Source organism: Camelina sativa, chromosome 15 (genome assembly GCF_000633955.1).
Source record: "Camelina sativa cultivar DH55 chromosome 15, Cs, whole genome shotgun sequence".
Classification (NCBI taxonomy): Eukaryota; Viridiplantae; Streptophyta; class Magnoliopsida; order Brassicales; family Brassicaceae; genus Camelina; species Camelina sativa.
Window position 1 is genome coordinate 20,398,064 of NC_025699.1, and position 12,537 is coordinate 20,410,600.

Consider the following 12,537-nt stretch of genomic DNA (forward strand, 5'->3'; position numbering starts at 1 on the left):
AAAAAAAAAAAAAAAAAAAAAAAAAAAAAAGAGTTTCACACAATGAATTTGTTTAGTAGGGGAAACAAATTCAATAACACAATCTCTCTAGAAATTTGGATCAAAGTAAACAAGCAAAGAAGAATTGAAATCTCTTGGAAAACAAGTTAGGTTTTGCTCAAGAACAAGGAGAAATTAGGGTTTTGTATTAATTGTTGGATGATCTTAGAATCAGAGGATTGCCCTCTATTTATAGGTTTTCGAAAATCTACTGAATATATCCACTTTCCTAATCATGGCCGAGCTGATTAGGAAAGTCCTTCTTTTCTTTCTAGGTCAGCCGCAGGGCGAATTGAGACGTCGGTTTGTCACCTCGGCACTGGGCTTCTCGGTATTACTGGGCCTTCAGAGATGAAGTCCAAATCAGGGCCGAGCTCCCGGTTTAGATAACTGGTTCCTTTAATCGGGTTTAGATCGGTATGTTGGAGGTGCTAATTTCCGCACCAACAGTAAACAGTTGGAATATCCACTGAGAAATTAACATGTGTTCCATCTCGAGTTATACGTCATCTTATCTCCAATAGCTAATAAAAGTAAGTATAAACGATTGAATTTGTTCTTACAACGATGATTTTTGTTTTGTTTGGAAATAGGTAGTAAAATGTGTAAGTTTGGTCAACTGACGAATGATCATGGGTTCAATTTTGAATAGTTACTTTTGTTTGGAACGATTGAATTTTGACGAATGATCATGTTATCTTTTGTTTTTTTGGTCTTACCTGATTTTTTTTTTTTTTTTTGCTTTTGCAACAAAAACCATAGAGTTAGTTGACAACATCATACCACTAAATTATAATATTTTAATTTATTGTCAAATTTTTACTTTTTAAAGATAAATTACAAAACTACTAAAATCCAACAAAAAAATACAGAGAAAAAAAAATATATGAGACCTAATCAGAAGCAAAACGTACTAGCGGAGATACAAAATAGCTAAAATATATTGTTCACAGAATTTTTTAACCCTTATTATATTTTACGACTTAGTAAATTACTACAATAATACTAGTGTTTAAGTTATGTGTATTTTTTTAATCTCTTTTAAGTTGAGTGTTAATTATGATAAGTGATGAATTTTACCATTTTTATAATTTAGTAATTAGTACGCCAGATGTTTTTAATTCTAGGATAAACTTCTCAGTTCTAATGTTTTTAATCCGTAAGATAATGTAGAATGATTGATAATTTTACAGAATTATTCAGGTTTCTTAGTTGACTGAGTTATGAAAACCAACGTGTTCGCAATTATTTATAAGAGATTTCTAACAAATCTACAGGAGACATGAACTCAACAGTCACCACCGACAGATTCCTCCCAATACTCACCACTAATGCCTCCACAACCAATTTGTTAAGAAAAAGACTCTCTTTTTATTAACTCTCAAGAATGAATGATACAACTCTCTGTAACTGTATCGTAACAAACTCTCAAAGGAACTCTAGACGCAGCTAGATCATATTCCTCTTCCCACGAAGACACATACGTCTCGTTTACTCCAACAAACAACATACCCGAAAACTATTTACAACTCAAGTTTATATACAACAAAACAATTCACTCGCACGTGTCTCCCTCTTCGTCCGCACGTGCTACACATCCTCTGTTCTTCTTCATGATATAGACTTGCATAGGCTTATCAATACCCCCCTTCGAAATGAAGCTTGTCCTCAAGCGTTAAATCCGGAAACTGCTTCTTCAAATCTTTGAAAAGTTCCCAAGAATTCTCACACTCCGGTAGACCCTTCCATCGCACTAAAGCTTCCAACGCTCATTTTGCGTTGTATCGGGTTTCCAGTACCTCTTCTGGCTCGAGTATTAGCTCCTTTGTTTCGCTGAAAAGATCAGGGAGTGAAATAACCTGATGGTGCTCACCTAGTACCTTCTTAAGCTGTGATACGTGAAACACTGGGTGTATCTTTGAGCCATCCGGAAGACTAAGACGATACGCTGCTTTCCCAATCCTCTCTAATATCTCATAAGGACCGAAATACTTGGCTGCTAGTTTTTGACAAGCTCTCTTAGTTACTGACTGTTGTCTGTACGGACGAAGCTTCAGAAAAACCCAAGTTCCCACATCAAACTCCACATCTCTTCGATGCTTATCTGCATTGTTTTTCATCAGCTGTTGTGCATGCGTAAGATGCTTCTTAATCTGCGACAACATTAGACCACGTTCCTTCATCATTCTTTCTAACTCCAAGATCTTAGTCGAATGTTCTTCAAAACGCACAATTGCTGGAGGATCCCTCCCATACAAGACACGAAATGGTGTAGCTTTCAATGATGTGTGATAAGATGAATTGTACCACAGTTCAGCCCAAGACAAGTATTGGTGCCACGTCCTTGGATGAGTTGAAGCAAAACATATCATGTATGTTTCTAGACTCCGGTTTAACACCTCTGTTTGACCATCGGTTTGTGGGTGAAACGCCGTGCTATACTTAAGTTTGGTACCTGAAAGTTTGAAAGCCTCTTTCAAGAATTTGCTTAAAAATGTGCTTCCTCTGTCTGATACGATGGTAGCTAGGTAACCATGAAGCTTCACTACCTCCTTCACAAACAATTTCGCAACATCCGCTGCTTCAAAAGGGTGTTTCATGCTCAAGAAGTGCCCGTATTTACTCAATCTATCCACAATGACCAAAATGACATTTTCCCGTGAGACGTTGGTAAACCCTCAATAAAATCCATTGTGATGTCTTCCCAGACGTTTTGTGGTATGGGTAAGGGTTGTAAAAGTCCCGCTGGAGACAGTGTGGAGTACTTGTGTCTTTGGCATATTTCACACTCTGCTACAAACTTCTGTGTATCATTGAACAGACCATCCCAATGAAATGATTGTTGCACCCTCTTAACCGTTTTTAAAACTCCCGAGTGACCACCAACCACACCACTGTGACACTCCTCCAAGATTAAAGGGATTGACCGTGAGTTCTTTGGAATCACCAATCTGTTCTTAAACCACAACCTGCCCTCATGCACTGAAAACTTCTTGTTCTCATTCTTCTTCTCTAAACATGAGTGTATTTCTTTCTGAATCTTCTCATCCTTGTCAATCTCTTCATATATGTCCTGAAGTTGTAGAACTGATGGAACCGTAATGGCCATTAACAACTGCGATAATAATACACCCTGAGGTTGCACCATCCTTGACAATCCATCGGCTGCTTTGTTCTCCACACCAGGTTTATATAATATCTCGAAGTCATAGTTCAAGAGCTTAATGAGCCATTTCTGATAATCCATTGTTACTTCTCTCTGCTCCAATAGAAATTTTAAGCTTTTTTGATCCGTATGAACTATGAAATGTCTCCCGAAAAGATAGTGCTTCCACTTCTGAACCGATAACACAATAGCCATAAGTTCCCTTTCGTACACTGGTTTCAATTGTTCCTTATCAGTCAATCCGTGGCTAAAGTATGCTATTGGCTTCTTGTTCTGCATCAATACTGCCCCCAATCCAAATTCTGATGCATCTGCCTCTACTACAAAGGTTTCCTCAAAATTTGGTAGTGATAAAACAGGAGTTGTGGACATAGCAAGTTTTAGTTGTTCGAAAGCCTTCTGTGCCTCCGAGGTCCACTCAAAACTATCTTTCCTCAGTAGATTGGTTAAAGGTCTCGCCAAGATTCCATAACCTCTGATGAAACGCCTGTAATACCCAGTGAGCCCCAAAAATCCTCTCAACTCTTTGACTGACTTTGGTGTGACCCATCTTGTCATTGCCTGAGTTTTTACAGGATCAGTAGATACCCCTTCTCTTGATATGATATGCCCCAAATATTCAATTTGCTTCTGAGTAAAAGAACACTTTTTTTGATTAGCGAATAGTCTACTCTCCCTCAGAATCTGCATCACTATCTTCAAGTGTTCATGGTGTTCTATGAGTGAACTGCTGTAGACCAATATGTCATCAAAGAATACCAATACAAATCTCCGTAAGTATGGTCTAAAAATCTCATTCATTAGAGACTGGAAGGTTGCGGGAGCATTTGTCAGCCCAAAGGGCATGACCAAGAATTCATATTGGCCATCGTGTGTCCTGAAAGCAGTCTTCTCAATATCTTGCTCCTTCATTCTAATCTGATGGTAGCCTGCACGAAGGTATAGTTTTGAAAAGACGATGGCTCCATTTAACTCGTCCAATAGCTGATCTATCATGGGGATTGGGAACTTATCAGGTTTCGTTACCCTGTTTAATGCTCTGTAATCAACGCAAAATCTCCAACTATTGTCCTTCTTCCTCACTAACAACACTGGACTTGAGAATGGACTGTGGCTAGGTCTGATGATTCCCGAGTCTAGCATCTCCTTGACCATCTTCTCCATGACCTCTTTCTGTGCATGTGGGTATCTATACGGTCTCACACTGATGGTATTATGCCCTGGCAATAAAATGATTGCATGTTCCCTTCCTCTTAATGGCGGTAATCCGGAAGGAACCTCAAAGACATCACCAAACGAGTTTAAAATGGTTTGAGTTCCTATGTCGAGTTGATCACAAGCAGTTTGAGTCAACTGATGATTGTATAATGCCACTTCTACACCCTTCTTCTGAATTCTGTATTCACTCGTTAAAGATTTAAGAGACATCTTTGAAATGAGAAAGTCTGATTCTCCTTTTATAGAAACCATTTGACCATTGTGGATAAAAGACATCTCATTTCTCTCCCAATTAACTCTGCAATCTCCCAGTGTTCGCAGCCAATAAACTCCTAGGATGACATCAATCTGTCCCAACTCTAACACAATGAAATCTGTTGTAAACTCCAGATTCTGAACAGAGAAGGTAACTTTCTCACAAACTCCTATCCCATTCACCATTATACCCGTTCCCAAGGTCACATTCAGGTTAGGATCTTCTCTACACTTCAACTTCAATTTCTTTGCAGCCGTCGGTGATATGTAGTTATGCATTGCACCGCTGTCTAACATAATCACAATACTGTCCTTGCCTACCGATCCTCTCACCTTCGTAGTTGAGGGTCCAGATATCCCTCTAAAGGATTGAAAAGATAACGACATGCATTCGCCCATTAGTTCTGCACACACTTCTTCCTCACGATTCTCATCTAGAACTTCTACTTCAAATCCATTGAACACCGTCATTATCCTCAACTCCCTGTTTAGACATTTGTGATCCTTCGACCAAGGCCCATCACATTTAAAGCAAAGCCCTTTTCTTCTTTTCTCATCTAACTCCGCATTGGTGTTGTGTTTTCTTGGTCGTTGATCAGTTCTTGTCAAAGGCTTTTCCAATGCCTGAACCGTATCAGTTGCAATAGTCTTCATCTTCCACGAGTTATTATTGTACTGAGAGTTCCCTCTATAATCTTGATTATTTTCCTTATTGGCCAATAATAGCTCCTTCTTAACCACTCTCCGCATAATGCTTGTCTCCATCGCTCTAGCTTCAGCCACCATTTCCGGAAGGTTGCGAGGCTTTTGAATATGCACCAGTTCCTGCATCTCTTGGGTCAATCCATTAAGGAATATGCCTTCTAATTTCTGTTCATCAAGGCCTGATACTTGGGAGGATAAATCCTCAAACCGTTGAATATAGTCTGCTATAGAACCCGTTTGTTGTATACAAAAGAGGCTCTGGCTTGGACCTCTTATCTTCAAGTTCCCAAAGCGTAGCATCAAGGCTGACTTGAACTGTGTCCAACTGTCGAACTGCCTTGTGTTTACCACTCAGTTATACCAGCTCAGGGCTTCACCGCTAAGACTAACTGATACCAACGCTAACTTCTCTTCGTCGTTATAGCCTCCCAAGCGAAAGAACCGTTCCACTCGAGCTACCCAACCATATACTCCCGCTCCATCAAATACAGCCATTTCAACATTCTTTACCAAATTCTCACGTAACCCCGGCCTAATATTGCTACGGCATNAAAGTCTGATTCTCCTTTTATAGAAACCATTTGACCATTGTGGATAAAAGACATCTCATTTCTCTCCCAATTAACTCTGCAATCTCCCAGTGTTCGCAGCCAATAAACTCCTAGGATGACATCAATCTGTCCCAACTCTAACACAATGAAATCTGTTGTAAACTCCAGNCGAGATCTAACTTCCTTCCCAAATCTTCCAATTTCTGATCGCGAATCCTCAATTCGTTTCCTAAAGATTCGATCTTCGACCCCATCTGAGAATTCATCGTCTCAATCCGATCCTTCATTTTGCCTCCAAAACTTCGCACCTCGCCCAATTGATCATAGGCGTCTGCTAACGATGCGTTGTATTGTTCCTCCTCTAAAAGCTCTCGTACCGGTGATAACCCCAAAGATGTAACCCTCGACATCGCTCAATTCTTCGACTCTTCTCAAAAATCCCCAATTTCGAACCCTAATTTCCCGCGATGGCTTCGATCTCGATCACAAACGCACCATTTGTTAAGAAAAAGACTCTCTTTTTATTAACTCTCAAGAATGAATGATACAACTCTCTGTAACTGTATCGTAACAAACTCTCAAAGGAACTCTAGACGCAGCTAGATCATATTCCTCTTCCCACGAAGACACATACGTCTCGTTTACTCCAACAAACAACATACCCGAAAACTATTTACAACTCAAGTTTATATACAACAAAACAATTCACTCGCACGTGTCTCCCTCTTCGTCCGCACGTGCTACACATCCTCTGTTCTTCTTCCTGATATAGACTTGCATAGGCTTATCAATACCCCCCCCCCTTCGAAATGAAGCTTGTCCTCAAGCGCTAAATCTGGAAACTGCTTCTTCAAATCTTTGAAAAGTTCCCAAGAATTCTCACACTCCGGTAGACCCTTCCATCGCACTAAAGCTTCCAACGCTCCATTTGCATTGTATCGGGTTTCCAGTACCTCTTCTGGCTCGAGTATTAGCTCCTCTGTTTCGCTGAAAAGATCAGGGAGTGAAATAACCTGATGGTGCTCACCTAGTACCTTCTTAAGCTGTGATACGTGAAACACTGGGTGTATCTTTGAGCCATCCGGAAGACTAAGACGATACGCTGCTTTCCCAATCCTCTCTAATATCTCATAAGGACCGAAATACTTGGCTGCTAGTTTTTGACAAGCTCTCTTAGTTACTGACTGTTGTCTGTACGGACGAAGCTTCAGAAAAACCCAAGTTCCCACATCAAACTCCACATCTCTTCGATGCTTATCTGCATTGTTTTTCATCAGCTGTTGTGCATGCGTAAGATGCTTCTTAATCTGCGACAACATTAGATCACGTTCCTTCATCATTCTTTCTAACTCCAAGATCTTAGTCGAATGTTCTTCAAAACGCACAATTGCTGGAGGATCCCTCCCATACAAGACACGAAATGGTGTAGCTTTCAATGATGTGTGATAAGATGAATTGTACCACAGTTCAGCCCAAGACAAGTATTGGTGCCACGTCCTTGGATGAGTTGAAGCAAAACATATCAGGTATGTTTCTAGACTCCGGTTCAACACCTCTGTTTGACCATCGGTTTGTGGGTGAAACGCCGTGCTATACTTAAGTTTGGTACCTGAAAGTTTGAAAGCCTCTTTCCAGAATTTGCTTAAAAATGTGCTTCCTCTGTCTGATACGATGGTAGCTGGGTAACCATGAAGCTTCACTACCTCCTTCACAAACAATTTCGCAACATCCGCTGCTTCAAAAGGGTGTTTCATGCTCAAGAAGTGCCCGTATTTACTCAATCTATCCACAATGACCAAAATGACATTTTTCCCGTGAGACGTTGGTAAACCCTCAATAAAATCCATTGTGATGTCTTCCCAGACGTTTTGTGGTATGGGTAAGGGTTGTAAAAGTCCCGCTGGAGACAGTGTGGAGTACTTGTGTCTTTGGCATATTTCACACTCTGCTACAAACTTCTGTGTATCATTGAACAGACCATCCCAATGAAATGATTGTTGCACCCTCTTAACCGTTTTTAAAACTCCCGAGTGACCACCAACCACACCACTGTGACACTCCTCCAAGATTAAAGGGATTGACCGTGAGTTCTTTGGAATCACCAATCTGTTCTTAAACCACAACCTTCCCTCACGCACTGAAAACTTCTTGTTCTCATTCTTCTTCTCTAAACATGAGTGTATTTCTTTCTGAATCTTCTCATCCTTGTCAATCTCTTCATATATGTCCTGAAGTTGTAGAACTGATGGAACCGTAATGGCCATTAACAACTGCGATAATAATACACCCTGAGGTTGCACCATCCTTGACAATCCATCGGCTGCTTTGTTCTCCACACCAGGTTTATATAATATCTCGAAGTCATAGTTCAAGAGCTTAATGAGCCATTTCTGATAATCCATTGTTACCTCTCTCTGCTCCAATAGAAATTTTAAGCTTTTGTGATTCGTATGAACTATGAAATGTCTCCCGAAAAGATAGTGCTTCCACTTCTGAACCGATAACACAATAGCCATAAGTTCCCTTTCGTACACTGGTTTCAATTGTTCCTTATCAGTCAATCCGTGGCTAAAGTATGCTATTGGCTTCTTGTTCTGCATCAATACTGCCCCCAATCCAAATCCTGATGCATCTGCCTCTACTACAAAGGTTTCCTCAAAATTTGGTAGTGATAAAACAGGAGTCGTGGACATAGCAAGTTTTAGTTGTTCGAAAGCCTTCTGTGCCTCCGAGGTCCACTCAAAACTATCTTTCCTCAGTAGATTGGTTAAAGGTCTCGCCAAGATTCCATAACCTCTGATGAAACGCCTGTAATACCCAGTGAGCCCCAAAAATCCTCTCAACTCTTTGACTGACTTTGGTGTGACCCATCTTGTCATTGCCTGAGTTTTTACAGGATCAGTAGATACCCCTTCTCTTGATATGATATGCCCCAAATATTCAATTTGCTTCTGAGTAAAAGAACACTTTTTTTGATTAGCGAATAGTCTACTCTCCCTCAGAATCTGCATCACTATCTTCAAGTGTTCATGGTGTTCTATGAGTGAACTGCTGTAGACCAATATGTCATCAAAGAATACCAATACAAATCTCCGTAAGTATGGTCTAAAAATCTCATTCATTAGAGACTGGAAGGTTGCAGGAGCATTTGTCAGCCCAAAAGGCATGACCAAGAATTCATATTGGCCATCGTGTGTCTTGAAAGCAGTCTTCTCAATATCTTGCTCCTTCATTCTAATCTGATGGTAGCATGCACGAAGGTCTAGTTTTGAAAAGACGATGGCTCCATTTAACTCGTCCAATAGCTGATCTATCATGGGGATTGGGAACTTATCAGGTTTCGTTACCCTGTTTAATGCTCTGTAATCAACGCAAAATCTCCAACTATTGTCCTTCTTCCTCACTAACAACACTGGACTTGAGAATGGACTGTGGCTAGGTCTGATGATTCCCGAGTCTAGCATCTCCTTGACCATCTTCTCCATGACCTCTTTCTGTGCATGTGGGTATCTATACGGTCTCACACTGATGGTATTATGCCCTGGCAATAAAATGATTGCATTTTCCCTTCCTCTTAATGGCGGTAATCCGGAAGGAACCTCAAAGACATCACCAAACGAGTTTAAAATGGTTTGAGTTCCTATGTCGAGTTGATCACAAGCAGTTTGAGTCAACTGATGATTGTATAATGCCACTTCTACACCCTTCTTCTGAATTCTGTATTCACTCGTTAAAGATTTAAGAGACATCTTTGAAATGAGCAAGTCTGATTCTCCTTTTATAGAAACCATTTGACCATTGTGGATAAAAGACATCTCATTTATCTCCCAATTAACTCTGCAATCTCCCAGTGTTCGCAGCCAATAAACTCCTAGGATGACATCAATCTGTCCCAACTCTAACACAATGAAATCTGTTGTAAACTCCAGATTCTGAACAGAGAAGGTAACTTTCTCACAAACTCCTATCCCATTCACCATTATACCCGTTCCCAAGGTCACATTCAGGTTAGGATCTTCTCTACACTTCAACTTCAATTTCTTTGCAGCCGTCGGTGATATGTAGTTATGCATTGCACCGCTGTCTAACATAATCACAATACTGTCCTTGCCTACCGATCCTCTCACCTTCGTAGTTGAGGGTCCAGATATCCCTCTAAAGGATTGAAAAGATAACGACATGCATTCGCCCATTAGTTCTGCACACACTTCTTCCTCACGATTCTCATCTAGAACTTCTACTTCAAATCCATTGAACACCGTCATTATCCTCAACTCCCTGTTTGGACATTTGTGATCCTTCGACCAAGGCCCATCACATTTAAAGCAAAGCCCTTTTCTTCTTTTCTCATCTAACTCCGCATTGGTGTTGTGTTTTCTTGGTCGTTGATCAGTTCTTGTCAAAGGCTTTTCCAATGCCTGAACCGTATCAGTGGCAATAGTCTTCATCTTCCACGAGTTATTATTGTACTGAGAGTTCCCTCAATAATCTTGATTATTCTCCTTATTGGCCAATAATAGCTCCTTCTTAACCACTCTCCGCATAATGCTTGTCTCCATCGCTCTAGCTTCAGCCACCATTTCCGGAAGGTTGCGAGGCTTTTGCATATGCACCAGTTCCTGCATCTCTTGCGTCAATCCATTAAGGAATATGCCTTCTAATTTCTGTTCATCAAGGCTTGATACTTGGGAGGATAAATCCTCAAACCGTTGAATATAGTCTGCTATAGAACCCGTTTGTTGTATACAAAAGAGGCTCTGGCTTGGACCTCTTATCTTCAAGTTCCCAAAGCGTAGCATCAAGGCTGACTTGAACTGTGTCCAACTGTCGAACTGCCTTGTGTTTACCACTCAGTTATACCAGCTCAGGGCTTCACCGCTAAGACTAACTGATACCAACGCTAACTTCTCTTCGTCGTTATAGCCTCCCAAGCGAAAGAACCGTTCCACTCGAGCTACCCAACCATATACTCCCGCTCCATCAAATACAGCCATTTCAACATTCTTTACCAAATTCTCACGTAACCCCGGCCTAATATTGCTACGGCATGGTTCCAAGGGTGAGATACGTACCTGGTTGTTGTTTTCTTGAACTCGCGATGGACCCGATTGACTTGAGCCACCCACTTCACGAACCATCTCAATTCCAGGTAAAGAATTCAAGAGGAGATCTAACTTCCTTCCCAAATCTTCCAATTTCTGATCGCGAATCCTCAATTCGTTTCCCAAAGATTCGATCTTCGACCCCATCTGAGAATTCATCGTCTCAATCTGATCCTTCATTTTGCCTCCAAAACTTCGCACCTCGCCCAATTGATCATAGATGTCTGCTAACGATGCGTTGTATTGTTCCTCCTCCGAAAGCTCTCGTACCGGTGATAACCTCAAAGATGTAACCCTCGACATCGCTCAATTCTTCGACTCTTCTCAAAAATCCCCAATTTCGAACCCTAATTTCCCGCGATGGCTTCGATCTCGATCACAAACGCACCATTTGTTAAGAAAAAGACTCTCTTTTTATTAACTCTCAAGAATGAATGATACAACTCTCTGTAACTGTATCGTAACAAACTCTCAAAGGAACTCTAGACGCAGCTAGATCATATTCCTCTTCCCACGAAGACACATACGTCTCGTTTACTCCAACAAACAACATACCCGAAAACTATTTACAACTCAAGTTTATATACAACAAAACAATTCACTCGCACGTGTCTCCCTCTTCGTCCGCACGTGCTACACATCCTCTGTTCTTCTTCATGATATAGACTTGCATAGGCTTATCAATACCCCCCTTCGAAATGAAGCTTGTCCTCAAGCGTTAAATCCGGAAACTGCTTCTTCAAATCTTTGAAAAGTTCCCAAGAATTCTCACACTCCGGTAGACCCTTCCATCGCACTAAAGCTTCCAACGCTCATTTTGCGTTGTATCGGGTTTCCAGTACCTCTTCTGGCTCGAGTATTAGCTCCTTTGTTTCGCTGAAAAGATCAGGGAGTGAAATAACCTGATGGTGCTCACCTAGTACCTTCTTAAGCTGTGATACGTGAAACACTGGGTGTATCTTTGAGCCATCCGGAAGACTAAGACGATACGCTGCTTTCCCAATCCTCTCTAATATCTCATAAGGACCGAAATACTTGGCTGCTAGTTTTTGACAAGCTCTCTTAGTTACTGACTGTTGTCTGTACGGACGAAGCTTCAGAAAAACCCAAGTTCCCACATCAAACTCCACATCTCTTCGATGCTTATCTGCATTGTTTTTCATCAGCTGTTGTGCATGCGTAAGATGCTTCTTAATCTGCGACAACATTAGACCACGTTCCTTCATCATTCTTTCTAACTCCAAGATCTTAGTCGAATGTTCTTCAAAACGCACAATTGCTGGAGGATCCCTCCCATACAAGACACGAAATGGTGTAGCTTTCAATGATGTGTGATAAGATGAATTGTACCACAGTTCAGCCCAAGACAAGTATTGGTGCCACGTCCTTGGATGAGTTGAAGCAAAACATATCATGTATGTTTCTAGACTCCGGTTTAACACCTCTGTTTGACCATCGGTTTGTGGGTGAAACGCCGTGCTATACTTAAGTTTGGTACCTG